The following is a 21,527-nucleotide window of genomic DNA, read 5'->3' on the forward strand; positions in this document are numbered from 1 at the left end:
TACGCTCTAGTAATGGAGGAGAATATGTCTCCAAAATATTTCAAGAATTTTGTGACATGAAAGGGATAAAAAGGGAACTCACAAGCCCTTATAATCCTCCACAGAATGGAGTTGCAAAGCGAACAAATCGGACTATTCAAGATAGAGTCCGTAGAATGCTGTCTCATGCTGCCTTACCCCATGGTTTTTGAGCAGAGGCTGTTCAAACAGCCATTCATGTCATCAATGAAGGAAATGGAGAGAGTGAGAGCTAGAGAGAGTGAGAGAGTCGAAAGCTTAGAAGCTGTAGTTGCAAAATAGAGTGTAAAAGAGTACAACACAAAGTAGAGTTGATAAGGTTTTGTCATAGTGACAAAACCTTAGTAGTCACTAACCATAGTTAGTGAACTAACTGCAGTTAGGGGGAAAAACCTCTAAATGAGGGAAAAGTGCCCCTAACTAACTTATTATATTGCATTGGTCACTGCTGAATTATATCTATAATTCCAACACCCCCCTGCAGTGCCAATGTCATGTACAAGGCTGATCAATCACCAAACGGATATAAGTTCAGGGCACTGCGAAATGCCTCGAACTTCTCACGTGGTAGTGCTTTGGTGAAAATATCTGCAACGTTGTCATGTGTGGACACAAAGATCATACTGATCTCTCCTGCATGCAACTTCTCTCTGACGTAGTGATAGTGAACCTCAATGTGCTTCGTGCGAGCATGAAACACTGGATTCTTTGCCACTGCAATGGCACTCTGACTATCAGTGAGAATTGGAAAAGGACCCTCCAAAGACAGATGAAGATCAGCAAATAAACGTCTCAGCCAGACACATTCAACTGTTGCTGTGAAAGCTGCCCTGTACTCAGCTTCACATGATGAGGTAGCCACTGTAGATTGTTTCTTGCTCAGCCATGAAATGCAAGATTTTCCCAAAAAGAAACAATTGCCACTAGTGGACTGCCTAGTGTCATAATCACCAGCCCAATCTGAATCACTGTAGGCATGCATCTGCAAGTCACCCCCCCTGGGAAATAGTAAGCCAAAAGACTTGGTGCCTTGCAAATAACGGAAGATGCGCTTAACTGCCTGCCAATGCATAGTTTTGGGGCTGTGCATGTACCTGCTCACCTGAGATACTGCAAACTGAATATCAGGCCTAGTATTGCAGAGATATATGAGGCATCCAACAGCTTGACTGTAAAGTGTGGCATCAACTGATTCTCCTGCATCATGCATTGTGAGTTTCAGCCCCGGTTCCATAGGAGTAGATATGGGCTTACACTCTTGCATGTTAAATCTGTCCAAAAGTTTCTGAACATACTTGGACTGAGACATAACAGTGCCACGTCTCTCATGAGAGAACTGGATCCCCAAATAAAAGTGAAGCAGCCCCAAATCTGACATATCAAAGTGGGTCTGCAAATCAGTTTTGAAATCTGCAATTTTGTCGTCATTGGACCCTGTGAGCAGTAAGTCATCAACATAAAGAAGGATGACTAATATTTCCCCCCCATCCATCTTGATGTAGAGGGTGGTCTCAGTAGGACTATTGTGCAGCCCCTTGCTGGTCAAAAAGGCATGTATCTTGGCATACCATGCACGAGGGGCCTGTTTCAGCCCATATAAAGCTTTATTAAGCTTGCAGACTTGAAGTGCATTTGCTGTAATTCCAAAACCCGGAGGTGGTTTGACATACACCTCTTCAAAAAGTCCCCATTTAAGAAGGCTGTTTTGATGTCCAACTGATGAACATTCCACTCAAAATGTGCAGCCATTGCAATTACTGATCGGATGGTAGTCATCCGGGATGTAGGAGCAAAAGTCTCCTCATAATCTATGCCCTTTTTCTGAGCATAGCCTTTAGCAACCAGCCTGGCTTTATATCTGTCAATGGAGCCATCTGGCTTCCGTTTGACTTTAAATACCCATCGTGTGCCAATAGCATGTTTACCCTGTGGCAAGTCCACAACATCCCAAGTCTGATTTTTTGCAATGGACTGCAACTCATCGTGCATGGCATTCATCCAATGCACATTACCTTGTGCCTCTTCAAATGTGGCAGGCTCATCTTCATCAAGGAGAGTACCTGCATATGCTGATTCCACTGAATTAGCACCTTCCATGTGCCTTGCTGCACTGCGAGTCCTGCCAGGTAACGGAGCATCAAGTTTACTCTCCCGGAGAGTCTGTAACAGCCAGTTTGGGACTGTTTTTGCTGCATGTATGTCTGCAATTTCTTGCTGTACCACTTGTTCCACTTCCTGTGGAGGAGGCATGACATCCCGTGGCGGAACTGAAGCATTTGAAGGTTGCTGTAAATTCTGATTTGGATCAGAAAAATCAGCAGGGGAACCCAAAGCAATGGGTAGCAACCCTTGAAAGACATCTTCTGAAGGTGAAGGCATTTGAAAATCAGCTTGAGTGTGAGCTGAATTTTCAGAAAATATCACATCTCTACTTACAATGATTTTGCGTGTAGCAGGATTGTAGAGACGATACCCCTTGCTTTCTGCACTATATCCAACAAATATGCATTTGATGGCTTTATCTGACAATTTGTGCCTAAATTCAACTGGCACATGTGCATAGGCAAGGCATCCAAAGACTCGGAAGTGATCTACTGAAGGCTTCCTGTCATTCCAGACCTCAAAAGGAGTTTTTGTTTTTAAAGCCTTAGTGGGAGCCCTGTTCAAAATGTAATTGGCACACATCAAACCCTCTAACCAGAATTTATGAGGCATGTGTTTGCTTTTCAGCATACATCTGTCCATCTCCATGAGGGTTCTATTTTTCCTCTCAGCTTTGCCATTTTGCTGAGGGGTCAGCCTGACTGTGAGCTGATGCACAATACCCTTTTGTTTGAGGAAAGCATCAAATTCTGCAGATAGGTATTCCCCACCTCTATCCGTGCGTAATGTCTGTATCTTGAGCCCGGTTTCATTTTCAACCATGGCTGAAAAGTGTTTAAACACTGTGAACACTTCAGATTTCTTTTTCAGCCCATAAACCCAAGTAAAATTGGAGTAGTCATCAATAAATGTGACAAAGTAGAGATGACCACCCAATGACGGAGTCCTCATGGGACCACAGACATCACTGTGTATAAGCTGTAATTTGCGAACAGCTTTAACTGAACCATCCTTTTTGAAGGGAGATCTATGCATTTTACCTAAAATGCACCCTTCACAGGCATGTGGAGGAGGTATCTCAAGAGGTGGCAATGCATCAACCATTGAAAATTTCTGAAGTGTCATTAGGCTGTTGTAATGCATGTGGCCATATCTGGCATGCCATAATTCTGCATTTTGCATGGCAACTGTAGGGGTAGAAATTGCCAAAGCATGAGCTGCTCTTTTCTGAAAAATATCAAGCTGAAAAAGCCCACGCAGCAGAGTACCAGATAACATTAAGGCATAGTTAGCTTCCCTGTCCCGGACAGCACATTTGTCATCCTCAAAGATGACCTGAAATCTTTCTCTGTTAAGAGTGGACACTGAAAGGAGATTTTTGGTTATGCCAGGCACATATAAGACATCAGAAAGTCTGAAAATTGAGCCATCAATTGCAGTGTACTGAATATGAGGAGTTGTTGGCACAAGTGACTTTCTTACCAACAGGAGGTGGATGCAAGGAAGTAAAGAGACACTTCCTCGAAGTGATGTGCTTGGATGCACCGCTGTCAAAATACCATGTGTTCAGTGTTTCATCAACACTGAAAGCAGATGCATCTGAAGGAGAGTCAAAACTGCAAGTCAAAAATGCATATGTATCATCACTGCAAGAAGCTGTACTATCCCGAGCATCTGGAACAGCCAACCTAGAATCAGAAATGCAAGATAAAAAGGCATAATCTTGACCAACAAAGTTGGCTGCAGCATCCCCGCTGTCAGATGCACAAGGGGCTGAATCTGAAACAGCCATTCCTGAGCTGTTTTTCTTTTCCTTTGCTATCCTTTTCCTGCATTCTGCTATGTGATGACCTGGCTTTTTGCAGTAGTGACAAAAACCCTTCTTTTTGGGCTTGCTTGCATCACTTTTAGCCTTTTGTGAAGGCTGTCCTGACCCACTGGAAGGCTGATTTGCTGCTGTTTTTGCCTGTCCCTTTGTTTTTGATTTGAATTTTGAGAGCATGGCTTGTTCACCTGCACGTGAAGCCAAATTTTTCCTGGTCTGCTCTTCCTGAAGCAGAAGTCCTATCAGCTCATGAAAAGAAAGAGGATTTGCACCCCCCCTCAATGATAAATTCAGCGAAGTGTGAAAGCTGAGATAAGACTCAGGAAGAGAGTTCAGAGTGGTTGTAATCATCTCTGAATCAGGAATAATTTCATCTATATTTAACAACTGCTCTCTGAGATCCTGTAGCTTAGTGAGGTGGGCTGACATGGAGTCACCCTCCTCCATATGTGTATTGCTCAACTCTCTTTTTAAAAAAGATACCCTGGCATCATTCCGTGCTGCATACATGCTTTCCAAAATATCCCACGCTGCCCTGGAGGTCTTACACGACCGGATATGCGGAATGATTGATCTTTTCACTGAAAGAGAGATGCAAGACAAGGCTAAGGCATCCCGTGAATCCCATCTCTTTTGCTCAGGAGTATTGACTGTAGCTGCACCAACAACTTGTCCTGCAGCTGCAACTTGTGCACGACCTCTTCCACCTCCTTGCTGAGGAGGGGTAGCAGGTGCAATATCTGCTGGTCGGATTTCATCCCCATTGACATAATCCCATAAATTGCGAGAAATCAGAATATTACGTACCATGAAACTCCAGAGGGAGTAGTTGGTACCATCCAATTTGTCTTCCTGTGAAAGACCACCGAACTGGAACTCATTCTGATTTTGATGGGCCATATCTGAAAAAGAGATTGAAGCAGATACAAAGCTGAATTCCCTTACTGGGAATAAAATGCACAACTCCCAAAAACACAGCCAAGCACGGGCTGTATATGCAACTTAGATTTCTGCACTTGAGCTGTCAGAAATCTGTCCAAGCATAAAACACTCTCCAAAATCTGCCAAAAGTGTTCCAAACACTCCAAGAAAGGCAGTATGTACTGAATACTCCAAAAAATGCTCTCCAAACACAAAAGCCCCAATTTGTGGCTAGAAATTGCAGCCAGAAAAGGGGTAAAAATGCTAAAAGCCCCAAATCTGCAATTTTAATACAAAAGCCCCAAATTTCAGACTATATCTCCAATTTTTCTCCAGATGTAGCTCCAAAATTGCACAATGATTGCAATGTCTGCAATATGCAAAATGCCCCAAATATACTCGCAGGATACTTAGCCAAACAATGGCTGTCTGCAAAATTAGCCTGCCAAAGATCACCTGCTAGTTCTCTTGTACAAAACCAAGGAGGTACCTGCTGCTGTACTGAAGCAGATTCAGTATAGATTTACTGTACTGAATACAGTACGGAAATGCCGTACAGTTTGTACGGCACTGTACGGCTAGTACGGCGACAGGTACGGAGACTATACGAAAATGATAACCTGTACGAAAAACAGGTACAAATACGGTACGGCGTCGATGTACGGGAGTGGTACGGCGACGGTGTACGGTACTTCACGGAACTGTACGGCCTTCACGATGTACGGCGACGATGTACGGTGAACAAGTATGTACGACGGCGTACGGTGTACGGCACTTCACGGACGACGGTACGGATGTGGTACGTCGATGTACGGAAGCTCGGAGCTGTACGGCAGGCGAAATTGTACGGCGTCAGAATTCCGTACAGTCGTACGGACTGTACGGACAGATTGGCGCAGGCTGAAAGTCGAGGCTGAGGTTGGAACTGAAGGGAGCAAGGAGCACCAGGCTCTTGGACCTGCTCTGATACCAAATGAAGGAAATGGAGAGAGTGAGAGCTAGAGAGAGTGAGAGAGTCGAAAGCTTAGAAGCTGTAGTTGCAAAATAGAGTGTAAAAGAGTACAACACAAAGTAGAGTTGATAAGGTTTTGTCATAGTGACAAAACCTTAGTAGTCACTAACCATAGTTAGTGAACTAACTGCAGTTAGGGGAAAAAACCTCTAAATGAGGGAAAAGTGCCCCTAACTAACTTATTATATTACATTGGTCACTGCTGAATTATATCTATAATTCCAACAATCAATAGGTCACCGAATAATCGGTTGGATGGTAAAGTACCCGATGAACAGTGGTATGGCAAGCCACCTTCATATAAACACTTGAGAGTGTTTGGCTGTGATGCGTATGTGCACGTACGAAAAGAGCAGTGCAACAAACTCCAACCAAAGTCAAATAGATGCATCTTTATTGGATATGGAAAGCATGCACAGGCAGCCCACTCAAAAATCAGAAAATGGGAAGGTTGTCTTTGAAGAAATCATTGTGAATAGACAGCAAAATATGCCCAATAATATGCAGCAAGGTGCTGCTTCAAATGTCCCTAATGCGCAAGGAATAGAGGCTGAGAATCAGCCCAATCAAATTGCCTTTGATATGCCACAGATAGAGCCACATCTGGGTGATGTAGGACAGCCAGAGGAGGTGGTACAGCCACAAAATATGGCTGATATGCAGGCTGAACAGCCAGCCAATCAAGATGATTGGGTAAGAAGATCCACCAAAGTCTCCAAACCTCCTAATAGGTTTGTTCCAGGACAGAACTACGTGGCTGATTTTGTCATGCTGACAAATTGTGGTGAGCCTTCATGCTATTAGGAAGCAATGAGAAGGCATGATAAGAGAAAGTGGGAGAAGGCCATGCATTCAGAAATGGATTCTCTTATCAAAAATAAAACATGGGATTTGGTGAAACTACCAACTGGAAAGAATGCCTTACCATGCAAATGGGTTTATAAGATCAAGGTCACTCCTAATGCTGAGAACAAATACAAGGCAAGATTGGTTGCCAAGGGGTTCAAGCAACAGAAGGGCATTGACTTTGATGAAATTTTTTCTCCTGTGGTGAAAATGACAACACTGAGGGCTGTTTTAGCATTGGTTGCACATGAGGATATGGACTTGTGTCACATGGATGTCAAGACTGCATTTCTCCATGGTGATCTTCATGAGGAGATTTATATGGTACAACCAGAAGGGTTTGTCAGTGAAGGCAAAGAAAAGTTGGTATGCAAGCTGATAAAGAGCTTATATGGATTGAAGCAGGCTCCAAGGGAGTGGTACTTCGAATTCCATACTTTCATGCAATCTCAGGGGTTTAGGAGAAGTGATGTTGATCACTGTCTCTATACCAAGAAAGCAAAGGATGGTAGTCTTATTTTGCTCATCATTTATGTTGATGACATGCTTATTGCAGGCAAATCTTGGTATGAGATCTATGCATTGAAGATGGGACTGCATAAGACATTTGATATGAAGGATCTTAATGATGCAAATCACATTTTAGGGATGCGCATCATACGGGACAGAAATCGAAAATTGCTCTATTTGTCTCGAAAGGAATACTTTGGCAAGGTTTTGCAACGTTTCAATATGGAGGGAGGAAAGATTCTTGGTACTCCATTGCCTCCATATGTGAAACTCAGTCAAAACGATAGCCCACAGTCAAATGATGAGAGGGCTGAAATGAACAAGATTCCTTATGCATCCGCGGTTGGTAGTCTCATGTATGCAATGGTGGCTACACGTCCAGATATTGCCTTTGCATTGAGAGTTGTCAGTAGACACATGGCAACACCTGGCAAGAAGCATTGGGAAGCCGTGAAAGGTATGATGAGATATCTAAAGGGCACAATGCATGTGTGTATTTGCTTTGGGAAGAAAGACTTCGTTCTTCATGGGTTCACGGACTCAGATTTTGCAGGACGTGTAGACCAAAGAAAGTCTACTACAGGATATGTTTTCACCTTAAGTGGTGGTGCTATTTCATGGATCTCTCGGTTGCAGAAATGCATTGCTTTATCTACCACAAAGGCAGAATATGTTGCAGCCACAGAGGCGTGCAAAGAAGCCATATGGTTATCTCATCTAGTGGGAGATATTGGTTTATTAGCTTTAATATATTCACCCTCCGAAACGATAAGTTCGGGACCGGGAGGTACAGTATCAACTACTTCACGACCCCCCGATGTCTCTTGGGTAGTGATTTCGTATCCAACCCCCCTCTCCCTACGTGTTATTCTAGTTATCCTTCCCGTCGCCGAAGCGTTGTAAACCGTATTATTGCTTTTACTTCCATCGGGATAGATCTGTCCCCTTCCCCTATTCCCTCCCACATATAGGGGGTATTTTGCGTTGTGATAGTCAGAGTGCTATTTAGCTAGCACGTAATCCTGTGTTTCATGCTAAAACGAAACACATCGAGGTGAAATATCATTTTATCAAAGAGGTGCTTGAGGATAAGCGTATTCAGCTTGTCAAAGTGCACACTGATGACAATCCTGCAGATCTTTTAACCAAGAGTCTTAACCCACAACGCTTTGCACATTGCAGAGTACAGATGGGTGTTGGCTGAGTTTCTCATGATTGAGATTCTCTTGTATTTAATGTATATGTTTTCTATGTGCACTTCTTCCTCTTTTTGGGCACATTGCCTTTAAGTGGGAGATTGTTGGGGATAAAGGCATAATGTGCTATCCCTTGTATAAGTGGTACTTATAATGCCACGTCATCACCTTATCTATTCTTTGTATAAAAGGCAATAAGGGAAGTCACATCTTAGACTCTTGCTTCCGCTCCTTGCTCCCATCAGGCTCATGAAAGAGCATAAGCCTGAATACAATCTCGAATCAATCTAGGAGATCAGGGGCTTTTCTTTTATAGACTAGGCCTAGCAAAAAGCTATGGCTTGCTTTCTAAAAGCTACTTTTACAAAAAGCCAAGCTTTTAGTCTTTTTCCTTCTAAATCTAGTGCTCTGGAGCTTTTAGGCACCTTTTAATCTTGTGGGGCCTCTTTTTAATGAGGCGCCCCTTGTCTTTACTTGTGGTACCTGCTTTTTGCACTTTTCTCCCGACTCTTGGGTCCTTTTACTCTCTTAGGTCCTCCACACAGCACAAACAAATTCAAATACTTTAACCCATTAAAGGTTAGCGAAATGCATGCATTCCTAGTTCTTGGACTAATCCTAGTCCCTTGTGGGCATCCCCACACTTCTCTTTTACCAATGCAAAGAAAAAGTAGTAAAACTTATTCTAGTGAACCAAAGTTAGTTTTCTTTGACCATAGTTAATCTGATAAAGACTCTTCTTTATTTCTTGGGAGAAATACCAATTGGTGATACACATTCTTCATCCACAAAAAGCAATACTCCTTGATGTGTTTTGGAAAGTTGCACTGACTTTTTTTCCCAAAGGATGGCTAAACACAAGCCACAGAGATATTGAGATTGATGATTGTGAACCCACGAATACTCATACACATGGAGGATCCAATATTTTTTTACTCTCCTTGCTAACAGTTTACATAGGCATAGAGGTCATGATGCTGCCCATGTTGCTTGCACTTGTGCCACATGTCTACCCACATGGCATGTAAGAAATCCTAGATTTACTATATTTAGAAATGTGCTAAGGAACAGAAAGGAGACTGAAACTAGCAGAGAACAAGAAATATTTGTATTGCTCGCGAGTGTCTGTAGTATGTCATCCACACAGTTGGGCCTCTCTTATATAGAGAGTGAAGAGTCACACATGAAAAGGTGTGTACTCCAAAGTGTATTTGCATGAAGAGGTGTGTACCCCTTGTGAAGGATGTGACCCTTGATGAGAGGGTACATTACAATAGGAGTGTCTCTTCCATAGAATGTCTCTTGTGAAAGGTCGTGCCTCTTAAGAAGTGTCCCGTCGAAAGGGCATACCCTTCCACAAGTGTCCATTCATCAAACCATCCATAAGTCTAAGATATAGAGAAAGGAATACGTCACAGATCGTTACATCCCCTCCCACTCAAAATAAGACCTTGGTGGAGATAATGAACTAATGTAGAAAATATCAAGGTAAATTCTGAAAATACTGCTGTAAAATGTCATGGTACTGCTGTAAGTCTTCATCAGATTGCCAAGTAGCGTCGGAGTCATCCAGATCTCGCCAAAGAACAAAAAAATCCGTGATAAGTCGATGTCGAGTCTCTCGCTGTCGATGGTCCAAAATACGCTCAAGAATAAGGAGAACATAATCCTCTTCGATTTCTGGGACATAATCACCTGCAGGAGGAACTGCTTCATCGCCTGGAATGTACGTCTTTAGCCAAGAAATATGAAATGTCGGATGGATTTTACCCCATGATGGTGGTAATTCCAATTTGTAACTTAAAGGTGAATTTTTCTTGACGATCAGAAAGGTCCATAGTATCTTAGTCGCAACTTAGGAAACACAGACTTAACCGTCTTATAGCGATGTGGGTCTACAAATAATAGCACCATGTCACCAGTGTCAAATTCCAGGTGATGTCTATGTTTGTTGGTAGACCGTTGATACCGCTCTTGCGCTTTTGGACAGTCGATCAATAATTACCATAATCTGAGTGTTACCTCGCGAGGATCGTGGTAGTGTTGTAATGAAATCCACAGAAATACTTTCCCACCTTTCAGTTGGAACTGAAAGAGACTAAAGAAGTCCTGCTGGAAGTCATCGGCTTCCTTTCATTTGTTGACAAGATAAGCAAGATGTAACCATTTTGATGATGTCGCGTTTCATCTGAGGCCAGTAGTATGTTGCACTGAGTAACCTATAAGTCTTGTTGATGCCTGGATGGGCAGCATAAGGAACTACATGATGCTCTTTTAACAAAAGACGTCGAACATCCTTGTCATGTGGTACACAGACGCAATCTTGATAATACAGAAGCTCCGTATAAGAATAGGATGAGAAAATCTTATGTTCGAAAGTCGAAGGTTGATCTTTTGAAAGAACTTGTACTGCTGTGCCGAAGTCTTTATCATTGAAATACTTCCCTTTGAATAAATTCAAAACATCCACAGATAATGTAGAGATTACCATAGCTGATGCTAGAGTTAACCTGCTGAGAGCATCTGCAACTACATTGCGTAGTCCTGGAATGTACTCAATGGTCATGTGAAAGTTGGCCAGAAACTCAACCCAGCATGCTTGTCGAGCGTCCATGATTGGCTGAGTAAAGATATACTTTAGAGAGTGATGGTATGTCTTGACCACCGAGTCGGCTCCCATGAGATAATGTTTCCAAGAGCAATAAGCATGTACAATAGCAAGAAACTCCTTATCATAAACCGGGTATCGGGTTTGGATATTGGAATGTTTATGGCTGTCAAAAGCAGTAACTCTGCCTTCTTGCATCAAGACTGCTCCTATAGCGATATCGGAAGCGTCGGTCATGACCTCAAATGGAAGGTTTGGGTCAGCAATAGCCATAACTGGTGTGGTAGTGAGTGCTTGCTTGAGTTGTTGGAAACTATACTCTATTTCGGAAAGCCATTGAAAAACTGCTGCTTTTCAATAATTCGGACATAGGAGCTGCGATTTCGGAAAACTGATAGACCTTTGTATGGTAGAAGTTTGCCAATCCAAAAGAGCGGACATCATGAACATTCTTAGAAGTAGGCCAATTTTGGATTACCTCGACCTTCTTGGGATCCACAGAGATGCCTTGAGCTGAAATAACATGTCCCAAATATTCAAGTTGGGTCTTGAAGAACTCACTCTTCTCAATGTTGATGTAGAGAGAATTTGCGCGGGGAACTTCAAAAACTTAGTGAAGATGTTGTTTGTGCTCATGTAGGGATCTGCTGAAAACGAGAATGTCATCGAGGTAAACGATGACAAACTTATCGAGGAAAGGCCTGAAGATGTCGTTCATTAGTGTCATGAATGTGGCCGGGGCATTGTTTAACCCAAAAGGCATGACCAAACATTCATAGTGTCCATACTTTATTCGAGAAGCTATCTTGTACTCATCGCCTTCTCGTATGCAAATTTGATGATAACCTAAACGAAGATCAATCTTTGAGAATTGTGTTGCGTGTAGAAGTTGATCGAAGAGGTCATCGATGCGAGGCAATGGATACTTGTGTTTTATAGTGAGCTTGTTGAGGGCTCGGTAGTCGATGCAGAGGCGCATTGACTTATTCTTTTTTTTCACAAGTAGTACAGGAGATCCGAAAGGATTGCGACTGGGCCGAATGTGATCTTTGTCGAGTAGTTCGGTCACCTGTCGTTGGATTTCTTCATTTTGAGTGTAAGAAACCCGATGAGGAGGTTTTGACGGTGGATAAGTTCGATTGGGTGATCCGCTGGTCGTCGAGGTGGTAACTGCTTTGGCAATTCCTGTGGAAAAATATCTAGGTAGGGCTGGAAAAAAGGTTGGTTCAGGTATTCAGGAGGATCCTTTGTTGGTGACTCCTCTACTGCCGTAACCAACAGAAGTAAAGTCTTTACTTGATGTTTACGAACCCACTTCTTTACTTGTAGGGTAGAGGCAACTGGGATTGAAGGAGAGTCCCTAGAGCCAGTTAGCTCAATGAGTTTTCCCTGGTGGACAAACTGGATAGTATGGCTGCGAAAACTGATTAATGGATCATAGTTGTAGAGCCACTGTTGTCCAAGTATGACATCGTACCAAGAAAGAGGCATGATGTCGAAGTTCAACTTGTCCGTATAATGTTGGATGCGAAAAGACAAGTTTTTGATCCTAGTGTTGCACAAGAAGGTAGTTCCATTTGCAAGTTTAATCGATAGTCTATGGGACTAGGACTAGTGGTCAACCAAAGTTTGTCGACCATAGAACTAGCTAGGAAGTTATGAGAGCAACCACTGTCGATGAGGATAGTGACCGTTGTTCCACGAATCGATCCTTGAACACAAAGTACTTGAGTGGCCAGGGAAGGTTCGGGGTTGCTGGCAAGGCTCATGTGGATGGTATTTGCCATTCGAACAGCTTTGTCTTTCTTGTCTTGTGCTGGGTAGCATCTTCTGTTTAGGAAGTGCTAGGTTCCATATTGGAATTTTGCTTTGGTCGCTTGGGACAATCAAACCATCTATGGTCGCTTGTACAGATCGTACAAAGTCCTTTTGTGCTGGAGTTATTCTTCTTGTCAGTGGCCGCACCTTTATGTTGGGGATAACGGTGATGACTTTGTGAAGAAGAAGAGGCGCGATCCTTGGAGGAATACTTTGTTGAAATCCAGCATACGATTTCTGAGACTTGTGGGGATCTTGAGACCGCGCTGAGCTTGATTACCTGAGTTTTTTCTAAACTTGGGGTTATCTTGAGGGCGAGCATCTTTGGCCATAGTAGAGTTCCGTGTTCTATTAGCACTCTGCTTCCCTGTGTTTTGGAAATCAGTAATGCGCTCTGCGTAAGCAATAGCACCAGCTGTGGTGGTGATGTTTGCTTTTAGGACATCAATGCGTAACGAGGGATTTAGGCCTGAGACGAAAGCATGAAGGCGATCATCATCAGTTAAACCATCAATCTCCAGCACCAATGTGGTGAACTGAGAGATGTAGGAAGACAGGGAGCCTGTTTGCTCCAACTGTCGGAGTTTTGAACGTGCTTGGAAGTCCGCATTGGCAGGTATGAACTGCTTACGGAGCACGTGTTCAAGGATACAGCCACCATAGGAAAGTTATATCCTTGAGGAGGGAGGCTGCCAAGGCAATCTTTTTGCCTTCAGTGAGGTCAACAATATCAAAGTACATGCGCAGTTTTGCGAGCCATTGGTCAACTGTTCGGCGATTTCGTTGACCAGTGTAGGCTTCCGGAAGTTTAATGTCAAGTCTTTTAGTTTTGGAAGCTTGGAGTAAATGGTAGAGGGCACGAGTTCAGTGTTTTCTACCTCTGGTGGAAATGAGTCCACATAGTCGTTTGGTTGCGTCACGTCATCCTCTGTATGTGCGGTATTGTGAGAATCTTGGAGTTATTGGACTTTCTGGACCAAGTTGGAGATGATGTCTTGAAGCTGGGAAATTTGAAGTTGAAGTAGTGCTTCGCATTGTAAGTTGACTTCAGGGGTCTCTTTTGGACTTGAGTCACTTATCTTCGGAGAGGCTGCACGCGAGCGTTGCAACATATTTGAGATCCCTGTGAGAAAAGCACGAACCTACGCTCTAGTTTGTACCATTCCTGGAAGAAGATTCAGGCTACTCCCTGAGGTTGCTCATGTTGGAGGGGGCAGGAGAAGTAGGATGGAACCAACCGTGGAAGTCTGGTAAAGGAGGTCCTGTCTGAGGTAACACTTGTGATGCCGAAATGGGTGTTACTGCTCGTGAGAGTACAAGGGTAGGTTGCAGAGTCCACGGATCTGAGAAGGGATAAGGAGCTGCTGTCGGGAGTGGAGGATATCCAGAAGGAGGAGTGCCTTCAAAGTGTAAATACTGTCTTCGGGAAGGTACAACCTATGCAGGAGGATATCTGGGAGCTGAAGCAGGTGGAGAGTACCCTGGAGATGCTGAAGCTGAGGGGTAAAAGTCTCTCCAAAGATGGACAGCAAACTCGTGAGGAATATCGGGTTCTGGGTATCTACGTCTCTCGTGGAACACAACCTGGACTGTGCTGAGGAAGTAATGTAATTGAGGTGCCTCACGCAAAAGGTATAGGATGTGGTCCAAGTCACTGGAAGGGCACGTGACACAGAAGACCCACGATGCAAAAGCTCCGAAATGGGCTGGTTGTGCAATCTGAACACGATATTGTGTGGTAGATGATGCCTGAGGTGTCCTTAAAGGACGAGGGAATTACCAAGGGTTTCCATGCTTTAAGGAGGAGGCTTTCATTTGCTGTAATTTGATAATGAGCGTCAAATAACAATATGAAAGAGAATCCTTAGAAATAGAATGGAAAGAATCCACCTGGCATAGATTAGATCTGCCAATTAGTTGCATAGCAAGGCTTGAAAATCTCTTGTCCAAAGGTCCATCGATTAAGAGACGCCTGGAGAGACTTTCAAGGCTGATTGAGGCATGGCAGAGGCGATTAACAGAAGAGGGCAGATTGTGTGGAACCTGGCGCTGTCTTCTGCGTTGAAACTATGCTATTTGCTGCGTACTATGGGAGAGCAGGGCTTGGCCTATTTGAGTGTGACTGGAAAGGCAGCAAAAAGGCCGTAGTTCAATGGTGAGGGTGGCGAGATGAGCAGCAAGAGGCAGGCTGGTCTGAGTCATGAGAGATGGGCAGCAAGGGCTGCTGGTCACAGGTAGGTATGGTGGCGATGCTCTAGCGAGGGCTGGCTGCCAAAAACGATCCAGTAGATTGTAGGATGGAAGCCTGACAAAGGGCGCAGCTTGCTTGCATCTGGCGCTGCTTGTTGCTTGCTTCCAAGGCTGATTTGCAGTAGAAGATGGCAAATTTCTGGCACCTTGGCGAATTTCTAGCACCTTCGCTGTTGCAGAAATCGAAGCAGCAAGATGACGATAGAGGCTGCAAAGGGGGTCTGTTCGATCACTAGGTCTTGTAGGCAGGTATGCAATAGAGCCGGCTGATGCAGGCCATCGAGAACGAAGCAAGATGGAGGCCTGACGAGGGGCACAGCTTGCTGCAGGGATATGACGCAATCACGTACGGCAGAAAAGGCGAAACGTATTGCAAGAATTCGCGTTTTGATTTGTGCACCTATTGCTGGGTGGTGGTTACCAAAAATTAAAACGTGGGTTTGGAGAACCCTTGGGTAGTCTAGGGTTAGGTCTTGGGTATAGGGCTGGTTTTCCTTTTTAGCCCTTTTAGGTACCCTTTTGTAGGGTGCTTGGTGCCAAAAGGTGTGCCTATTCTAAGGGGTGGAACCCTTGGAATAGGTGTACCTTTTCATGAAGGGGTGTGACCCTGTTTTAAAAAGGGTGTCCCCACACGAAAAGGTGTCCCCTTTTTTCCACGATGGGGTGTGTCCCTTGGGTGAGGAGTCAAAACTCTTCATCAAAAGGTGTGTCCAATGGTGGAAAAGGTGCGTCCTTGGTTTTGGGACAGCCCAAGCACATCAAAAGACACGATTTTTGTCGTGTCTCACATCAACTCGTGACGTGGGGGAGATGGAGAGGCCACTGATGACTTGAGGTGGGGTTGGCGCTAAAAATTTTTACGCTCATTCTCTCCATCTCTTCCATGCACAATGTGCGCAGATATCCTTCTAGCGGAAAGAGAGGTATCAGATAGGCGCTAGAAGGTGGGGGGGCATTTCCTACAAGTAGGAGCGAAATTTGCTCTGATACCACTGTAAGAAATCCTAGATTTACTATATTTAGAAATGTGCTAAGGAACAGAGTGGAGACTGAAAATAGCAGAAAACAAGGAATATTTGTATTGCTTGAGTGTCTGTAGTATGTCATCCATACAGTTGGGCCTCTCTTATATAGAGAGTGAAGAGTCACACATGAAAAGATGTGTACTCCAAAGTGTGCATGAAGAGGTGTGTACCCCTTGTGAAGGGTGTGACCCTTGATGAAAGGGTACATTACAATAGGAGTGTCTCTTCCATAGAATGTCTCTTGTGAAAGGTTGTGCCTCTTAGGAAGTGTCCCGTCGAAAGGGCATACCCTTCCACAAGTGTCCATTCATCAAACCATCCATAAGTCTAAGATATAGAGAAAGGAATACGTCACAGATCGTGACATGGCATCATTACTCCTTGCCCATGTGGCAGTCATTTCTATCCCATAACCTAAGCAAGTGTCACCTCCTCATGCACTCTTCATTTGCGGCTCACAGGTGGGAAGTTGACCAATCTATTCCAACAAGGAGGGCAGTAGCGTAGGCAGATCTGTGGCTGCCTGGACTGCCACATGAGCAGCATCCTGGCTGCCACATGGGAGCAGCACTATAGCCTCACATATGGGCAGCACAACTGTCTTCCACATGAGCTGAAGAGGGAATGTCCTTGGGTTTGGTTGGAGGCAATGGTTAGGGCTGGAACAGTCCATCTCATGGAGTACACCTCTATATATGCCTGCACAGAAACTGGTGGAAGAAAAGCCTTCTGGTTGGGCCATGAATGGGGCCAGGTCGTTCGGTAATAGGGCCTCATTTGCTTTTAAGAGGGGGCAGACTGGATGGCACTCATCCTTCCTGCAGATGGTACAGATGGTGCCGATTTGGACCTCATAATAGTCACCCACAAGGTTGAAACTCCATCATGCAAAGCACAGACTCCATATTGTGACATCCCCACCCAAAAGCATGGAGATACCCAATGACCCTGCAATTCTCAAGCTTTCGACAAGTGTACATGTGTATCTCATCTCCAATTGGTGCTAGGTTTGGTGCAGTTCTGGAATCCCCCAAGACAACAGCATCAATCTTGTTGGATGATGGAATGCCAAGGGGTCTTAGATCCCTCTTCTTTGCCACCATGAATTACCTTGTTCTTGGCAGGTTAGTGCTACAGCCAATAGAGGTGGCAGGTCTTCCAAGACAGTTGTCAAGAGCTTATCTCATCTGGCCAATGCTCACCGAAGTTTGTCGAACACACTAGGAAGAAACAAGGTGGAGAAGCACCAAGATCGCAACAAGAGCCCTTTCAGCCTCCTGCTTCACAGCCCCAAATGCGTAGAGCAAGCCTTCACTTGTCCCAACTGGTATGGCTTGGGTACTAGTCTAGAACTGGAGAAAGAGACAATATGCAAGAAGATGCCTAAGGAGAGCCAACATGGAAACAGATACCCCCAAGACCAAGGTTTGGAGCAGGCTGTTGAGTCTTCCGCGGAGAGATAGTTCTTTTTTACCACGGGACCAAGCTCAGCTGGGACATAGCTCCAAAGGTGAGAGGTCAAATGGCTCCATTTTGACCTGCAGGAGCGACCACCTGCTTCTACGAATCGTGTAAAGTCAATCATGACGTGCACAATCACAAAGTCACAAACCAACAACCCATCATCCATGGTAGCAAATATAAGCTAGATATCCACGAGAAGAAAGACAATGGTGCCAAGAGCTGAAAAAGAAAGACTCTGAAAGAGTAAAAGAACATAGGAATAGTGTGAAGCATTTACCATTGAGTAACACTCTTTGTAAACTCCACGGGAGGATTTGCAGAGATAGATTTAGGGTCTGCACTGGCTATTTCCAAAGTATACAGACCAGAATATCGTGGGAACTTAGAAGAGACTGCCAACCCTGTACTGCTAAAAGAACCCTGCATCCACAAGCAATACAAGATGCAAGAACATCTCACCAGCAGATCCATGGAATTCTTTCAAAAGTCGGGAAATAGTAAGTCGAATTATGCAGACTACTTACTTGAAGAGGATGGGTGAACAAGATGTGCTATCTCCACCTTGGGCATCAGATAGGGGTTCTTTTCTTTGACAAACATAACAAACTGTAACAGAATATTCAAAACAAAATACTTGCCCACGTCAAGGAAAAATGATTTTGTTGCTTTGGATAAATCACGATGCACTTCGAGTGATTTAAAAGAAGAAACTAGGCCCTTTTTACACAAAGCTATAACTCTATGTTCCAACACGTGGAGCCGGTGAGTTCCAACGACGTATAAGGATATAAGATGATACACAAGATGAGCACGTCCTTGTTTGACGGAAACTTCTTGGGATAAAACTGTGCCACAAGAGCAAGTGCACAAGTGCACAGTCCAATAGCCATTTTTACATTGCTGATCGTGACGTTCTCTGTATATCCCTTTGACATTATCACCTGCAAACATTTAAAACTAATTTCATTGTAGTAGTTGCAGCACAAATTGTATCGAATCGTACGGCCGTCCTTTTCCACTTCTTCACTATTTTATAGTGGGCAGCAGTTGACGAACTTATGAGCACATCTAACCCTTCCATTGAATCTTCCCAACGTTGACTTTCAGCCGACACGCACACGAGAGATTGCTCTACGAATCAAACAGACTCATCGCATCTATAACCTAGAAAGTGCGATCTCATAAATCTGGATGATGGGTTTGGCCGTAACAGTAAAAAAAAGAAGAGGCTGGGATTCGCAATTGAGAGCGCCCAAGAGCAGAATTCAGGCTGAAATTGCGATAAGTACCTAAAATTCGTACAAGGAAAGCTTAGGTGAAGGCAAAATGCAAGCTCTGACCTCAATAGTGGTGTCATCCAGGGTTCGTTTGAGGGAGTAGTGATCCAGGAGGTTGGCCTTCTTGGGCTTGTCGGGCTGCTGGGAAGCCATGGATGGAGAATACTCAAAAGATTATGCAGCTCCACGCTCAGCTATTTCTCTGCACATTACCTTGTTAGGGCTGAGAGAGACTCAACATATAGCATCATTATTCTGTCGTTTTTCCCTTATTTCATTCTCTCTCTTTTTGGCCTGCCTCTAGGTAGGCCTTAGTGAAGGTTCCTCTTGGACATGGGCCAAATTCCCAATTTTTTGGCCTGGCCTTTAGGGAAGGTCTTAATGAAGGTTCGAATTCTTTCAAAAGGTAAAATAGGGGTTTTTGGATTTCAAAAAATTCTTCAATTTCATTGCTGCTGAAGGGGGCTTTCAATGCATGCATCAAATGTTGTAGGGGGCTTTCAATGCATGCATTTGATGCAGGTGGGAGCTGCGCCGGTTTGTTCCTAGAGTCTTTAGGCGAGTTCATTGATTGTAGATTAATAACTTGCAAATTTGCACGTCCCATGCCACCAATCCTCTCCTTCCCCTTCCAATTCAAGGCTTCCTTCCCATCTTCGCCAACATCATCCTCCCCATCCCCAACCTCCTGCTTTTTGTTTTCTCCCCCTTTCTCTCTCTCTTCTTCTTCTTCTTCTTCTTCTTCTTCTTCTTCTTCTAGTTCTCTCTCTCAGCTTCCAGGCAGGCCTTTTGAATGTATTCAACTTGTTATTAGTGAATTGTTGATTGGTCCACTTGCCCTATTTTTGTTTTTTATGATTGATTAAGGGCATGTGATCTCCACCTATTCCTCCCTCTTTCTCTATCTTTCTATTTCAAGCCAAGGCTCCCCTCCCCCCCCCCCTCTCTCTCCCTCTCTCTCTCTCTCTCTCTCTCTCTCCACCTCTCCCCCTCTTGAAGGACAAATTGATGTAATGGGATCATACCTAGAGTCCTAAGGTGTAAAGTTGTGAGTGTGTGAACACATGGTGTGCCTAGATAGGTGTCAATAGGTGTGATTGAGTGAATCTAGGTGTTTGGTGTGTGATTGAGAGAATCATGGAACTGATTGAGAGATTTGTGGATCTAGATGCTCTACTGAGCCCACATATGTTGTCACTACTCTATGTAACTTGTGCCTATATATTGGACTTGTCTCTCACGAATAAACTCTCCCTTTTTCTTCACTTGTTGAATCCTTCTTGCTACTCCAACATGTGGTATCAGAGCATTGGTTCACCCTCCTTGAGTGCCATGTCATCATCTTCTTCACAATGAAGGATTTTGAAGCTTTTCTCCCCTTTCTTCCCATGAAATTTCCTTGAGCTTGTTCTCCTCCATCTCTGAACCATTCCCCGCGCCCTTTCAGCTCAAGTATCTCCTTGATGAGGCGAACCTCTGGTTAGGAGGAATTAGAAGATAGAAGTCTCTACAGCCCGTGCCGCCTCCTTCTTCATCCTGCGCCATTTTTGGAAATTGAACCTGCTAGGGCCACCATTCCTCAAATACTCTGAGCTGCTGCTGGGCGACCTTATTAGGCATCTACTAATGAATTTTGAAGACCAATGGTCCATTATTTGAGGCGTACTGACAGAAAAACCAAAATTGAAGCTCCTAGCTATGGCGACCTGACGCATTTCTTTGCCCAAGCTTGGTTGTAGGTCTTCCCTATCAGTAGACCTTTTATTGCGCACCAAATGCCCTCAAAGAGCTGCTCTCCATCACCTCAATTTTGGCCTCCAAGATCACTATATGAAGCTTGACCATTTTTTGCATATTTGACTAAGTTTGACTATATATGTTGATTGAATCTCAATCAAACTGATCTTTGACTATCAGCATTGGAAGGTTGAATGCAATTTTCATCTTTTATATTGAGGATTGAAGTTATGGTACTTTGAAGTGGATTTCAAGTCATACTATCCTGTTGACTAGTTGACTAGTGTGGGTTGACTATGACAAGAGCCTACATGAAGAAAGAGTATATCATGACTTGCATGATGGTTTCCAATCATGATCTCCTCTTGTACAAGAGTAGACACTACCCTTGCATGACAAGTGGTAAGACCCTCTTCAGTCCATATGATTCACAAAATGTTTTTAAGGCTTGGACACTCAAAGAAGGTGAAGGACTACAAGGATCTTGTATTGCAGAATATGGACAAGATACATTAAAGAGTGTGGAGAAGGACAAAGAGCAAAGGAGTTACAAAAAGAGCTACACCAAGAACCTCTCCAATGACAATGTACCTCACACTATGGTAGCTTGGAAGAGAAGGAGAAAAAGGACAAGACATGGGGGAAATTTCCCCACATCTTTGAGAGTGCTCTCAACGGAAGCAAGAACAGAACAGGGAGAGAGAGAAACAGAGACCCACACAAGTTTTGGTGGGTGCAGAACACCCTAATCTTCTTTCTCATTCATTTATATATGTGTTTGAGTATTGTACATAACTAGGGTAAAGGCACAGTGACCTTTAACCCCCACAACCTCCCACTTAAAGGACAATGTGCCTTTAAGGGAGAACAACCAGTAAGCATACTATCCAATGCCCATCAATACATGACAATACTCA

At 43.9% G+C, this 21,527-nt stretch overlaps 1 pseudogene across 1 annotated transcript in view; it reads right to left on the reverse strand.

The window, feature by feature from the left end:
* LOC147885774 (signal peptidase complex subunit 2-like) overlaps positions 1-19,245 on the reverse strand; it is a 31,162-nt pseudogene extending 11,917 nt beyond the window's left edge. Inside the window, exons 1-4 of the transcript XR_015543449.1 lie at positions 18,937-19,245; positions 18,386-18,537; positions 18,121-18,230; positions 17,874-18,016 (exon numbers count right to left, since the gene is read on the reverse strand). The product of XR_015543449.1 is annotated as a signal peptidase complex subunit 2-like (transcript). The remainder of the gene's footprint in view (positions 1-17,873; positions 18,017-18,120; positions 18,231-18,385; positions 18,538-18,936) is intronic.
* Between the last annotated feature and the right edge of the window lie 2,282 nt (positions 19,246-21,527).

The sequence above is a fragment of the Dipteris shenzhenensis genome, chromosome 25 (assembly GCF_047967505.1).
Source record: "Dipteris shenzhenensis isolate YYH24624 ecotype China chromosome 25, Dip_SZ_1.0, whole genome shotgun sequence".
Taxonomy (NCBI): domain Eukaryota; kingdom Viridiplantae; phylum Streptophyta; class Polypodiopsida; order Gleicheniales; family Dipteridaceae; genus Dipteris; species Dipteris shenzhenensis.